Source organism: Phaethon lepturus, unplaced genomic scaffold (assembly GCF_000687285.1).
Source record: "Phaethon lepturus isolate BGI_N335 unplaced genomic scaffold, ASM68728v1 scaffold19874, whole genome shotgun sequence".
In the NCBI taxonomy this organism is placed as follows: Eukaryota; Metazoa; Chordata; class Aves; order Phaethontiformes; family Phaethontidae; genus Phaethon; species Phaethon lepturus.
Window position 1 is genome coordinate 3,606 of NW_010532965.1, and position 3,925 is coordinate 7,530.

Below are 3,925 nucleotides of genomic sequence, written 5' to 3' on the forward strand. Positions count from 1 at the left end.
AGGAAGGAAAATGGCACCTATAGCAAGATACTAGCCCCGGCCCGCACTTCACCCCACCTCCAAGCTGTAGCGGAGGCTTTTTAGGTAGAACTGTAGCATGGCCAAAGTGGGACATCAGGGGTCATTTGTGGAAAGAAACAAAAAGGAAGAGAGCTGTCTGGAGCATCAGACTATTCTGATATGGTGACAGTGTCTGCGCCTAAGGGTTTTGTTTGCAAGTGGATACGTTTAGGCTGTAATGTTTCTATTATGCTGTTTTATTTATCATTAGCTGCAGTTCGTACCTCCTGACACTTATACTTCTCTTCTTGAAGAACTCTGATGATATAAAAAACTGTGTTTTAACATGTATAAGCCATCTATACTTAGCTTCCATAACAGATACTTGCATATGTGGGTGTCAGGAGGTTGCAAGCATAGAATGGTTTGTGTTGGAACAGATCAACAAAGATCACCTAGACCAAGCCACCCTGCTATGGGCGGGCACATCTTCCACTGGATCAGGTTGCTCAAAGCCCCATCCAACCTCACTTTGAATGCTTCCAGGGAGGGGGCATTCACAATTTCTCTGGGCAACCTAGTCCAGGGTCCCACCACCCTCATTGCAAAAGATTTCTTCCTTATGTGCAATCTAAATATACCCTCTTTTAATTTAAAACCCTTGCCTCTTGTCCTGTCACTACAGGCCTTGTTAAAGGTCTCTCTCCCTCTTTCTGTATTGGAAGTCTGCAATAAGGTCTCCCCAGAGCCTGCATTTCCCCAGGCTGAACAACACCAACTCTTCTAGCTTTCTTCATGGGAGAGGTGTTCCAGCCCTCTGATCATTTTTTGTGGCTCTCCTCTGGGCCCACTCTGACAGGTCCGTGTCTTCCTTGTGCTGGGGACCCCAGAGCCGGATGCAGTACTCCAGGTGGGGTTTCACCAGAGCAGAGTAGAGGGGCAAAATCACCTCCCTTGTCCTGCTGGCCACGCTGCTTTTCATGCAGCCCAGGATATGATGGGCTTTCTGGGCCACAAGGGTGTACCTCTAGCTCAAAGCACTGGAATTCCAGAGAAAGCCGATGGGGGTTGGGTATCTGTATCCAGGAGTCAGATTTCTCCATGAACAAACTCCTAGATGTGGAAATCAGGGCTGGTACCACAGGAGAGGGCCTTGCTCTTCTCTGAGTGTGGAGGTATGTTCAGTACATCTCCCCAAATTCTTCTTGTCAACTGACCAGAGATTCATTATTTTCTTCACAATTGCATTCTGAACACCTCTTATTTCACTCACTACGCTGCTCACCTCAGTAACTGGAGTTTCACCCTCTGTGATACTGAGGTCCACTTCATAGCATTCCCTGGTTTTGTTTTTAGCCACTAGTGGTTGTACCAGTTGCTCTCTACAGCTACCTGAAAGGGGGTTGTGGCGAGGAGGGTGTTGGCCTCTTCGCCCAAGTAACTAGTGATAGGACAAGAGGAAATGGCCTTAAGTTGCGCCAAGGGAGGTTTAGATTGGATATTAGGAAAAATTTCTTCACCAAGAGAGTGGTCAGGCATTGGAACAGGCTGCCCAGGGAGGTGGTGGAGTCGCCATATCTGGACGTGTTCAAAAAACGTGTGGATGTGGCACTTCAGGACATGGTTTAGGGGACATGGTGGTGCTGGATTAATGGTTGGACTTGATGATCTTGAAGGTCCTTTCTAAGCTAGTGATTCTGTGAAACCCTGTGCTGCCATCACACTGATGAGGCCTCAAAGGTAAATGGATTATATGATAAGAGTGCTGGTCAATCTACTGGTATTAAAGACTTGTGACTTTCAAGCAAATTCTACTGGATGAAGGAATGTGGCAAAGCAAGTTTAAATAAATTAGCTTGTTCTCATTTGCATATACAACAAACAGTAGTAAAGAGGAAATCCATATCATATGGTACCTTAGCTCTACCACTGGGTTCCAGTACACCTTCACATTCTAAAGAATTTGCAATGCAAAAAAAAAAACCACCCTCCAGCCAAGCTCCGTATGTTAAATGATCACAGTTATGTTTAGGGAAAACTCAATAATGTCAGTCTATATATCAAAAGACTTAGAATTGCATAGTTAAATGTAAGATGAAAGGCTTTTCTATCCCTTTCACCTTTACTTTGTTTGCAGTGTTTGGAATAGTGTACTCTATTTAAAAGAACTTCCATGTCTTTAGTTTGCATATTATTACTACAGTTGTAGCAGATATAGATATGGATTTAAATTGCCATAAAAACTCTCAAGAAAATTAAAAGCAACTTTTCAGTTGGATATAATACACTGATGTAATTTTTTTTAACTAATTATGTACTTTCTTGTGTAGTCCTAGTGAGATGTTGCCTTACTGCAACAAATGCAACTTCCTCATTATAGTTTAATGAGGAAATAGGGTGACTGTCCTAATTAAAGCACACTTGAAAAGCTACAGGGTTTTGTTTTTAAATGGAGCAGATTTTCACAAGGGTTTCCTTTCTCATTTCAATTCTAATACTTGTGTCCAAACTCAGGAGCAAAATGTAGTTCTTATAATCTGGAGACTGGATCCTAAACTGTGATCCAAATAATAATTATTGTCTCCAATCCACAGTAAAAGCAACTTAATTAGGCATTATACTCAGCAGCAAAATTTTCTTTCCATTTTAACTGTTCTTGGCTGAGAAAACTCTCTGGTCCATGAGAGAAGTGACTATGTCACTAACAAGCACTTGAGAAATAGTTCTGTGGCCACTTGTAGCAACCGACAGGCAAGTCAGCCTTCTAGGAAGCACAATATTATATCATATGAAATGTGCTCCACACTTAGGGAAAAGGGGTTTGAAGTTAATTAATCTGTAAACTACTGGTCTCAGCCTCTGCATCACCCATTTCTGCCAGGACACTTTGGAAGATGATTTTCCAAGACTTCCAGTGATTATACTGCTAGAGGGAAAAGTTATGCTAGGATAGTCACCCCACACTTAGGCAGGGTTATGAAGAAATAATCATTTTGACGTGCTAAAAGATTTTGTGCAATTCTTTTAGGCTTCCCTTAGTATTTAGAAGGCATTTAGCTATGCCACAAGAAGCATATCTAGACACAGATCTTCAGATATAAAAGAACAAAGTAGACTTTGTGGAGCCAAATTAATGTCAGGCACCAGCCTGGCAGGTCTGCTAGTGACAAACCTTCCAGGTAGTCTATAAACAGATATAGTTCATTCTCTTCAGTCAAAAAACAAACAGAATCTAAATTGAAGCTAGTTTTGCCCGCTCATGTCATATATATTTGTGTGGCAATTCTTTCACTTCAATGTGTTTAAAATACCAGTTTGAATGAAAATGGAATTCACAATGATAATTATAATCATAGAAAAGACTTGTACTGTTTTGGACACCTGTAAATAATACATTAATATCTCAATCATGTTTTCCCCTGAAATTACGGAGCATATTCTGCCAAGAAACATTCTGGAGATGTTGCCTGAATTCTGTAAATTATGTTCAGGAATTAAATTACATAAACAACGGTACAACTTTAAAAGGATATAAATAATTTTTAAAACCTAGACATGTTTGAAGTGCACAAAATGCTAATAATATAACAACTGGCAGCTACCGTACCCATATCACTTCTATGCTGATTGTGTAAGTAACATTTAAAAACTTAACACATTTGGTTTAAAAATATAGCCTCATAAGTTTCAGTATTTATTTATCCACTTGACAAATACAGTCCAGCCTACTGTAAGCAGCATGTATGCGAGGTTTGTTAGCAAAACTGCGAAATACACAGTAAAATTTCTGGATTGCTCATTTGAAGAAAAAATATTTGGATATTGTTATTTTTGAGATGCCATACAGACGGTTAGTGATGTCTACAACGTCGTCTTTCGCCTGTCGGGTCCAGCCGCGCTTTAGCGAGCATTTCTCCGTGCCAGA